The following is a 310-nucleotide window of genomic DNA, read 5'->3' as shown; positions in this document are numbered from 1 at the left end:
CTTGGAACCCTCCCTCTTCTCTTCTCTTCGAGGAGAATCGGCTCTGAGGTAACAGGCCAAGTGCATTTGTTTCTTAGACCAAGGGCTAATGAATATTCAGCGGCCCAGGCTGCTTTCAGAGAGAGATATTCCACCCCAGAAAGAGCTGAGGACCTTCTAGCAAAGCCCCTTCACGTTTGTTAAAAAATGCCTGTGACTGCTCTGTCAGGAGCCGAGCAGTTGTTCCCTCTGAACGTGCCACTGGCCAGAGCCCTGCACCACGATTTCTTTTAATAACATGATTTTCTGTATTAAAGGGGTGACTCTTTCC

The sequence above is a fragment of the Buceros rhinoceros genome, unplaced genomic scaffold (assembly GCF_000710305.1).
Source record: "Buceros rhinoceros silvestris isolate BGI_N320 unplaced genomic scaffold, ASM71030v1 scaffold9315, whole genome shotgun sequence".
In the NCBI taxonomy this organism is placed as follows: Eukaryota; Metazoa; Chordata; class Aves; order Bucerotiformes; family Bucerotidae; genus Buceros; species Buceros rhinoceros.
The sequence above is the reverse complement of the archived record's forward strand: the minus strand, read 5'-3'. Positions refer to the sequence as shown.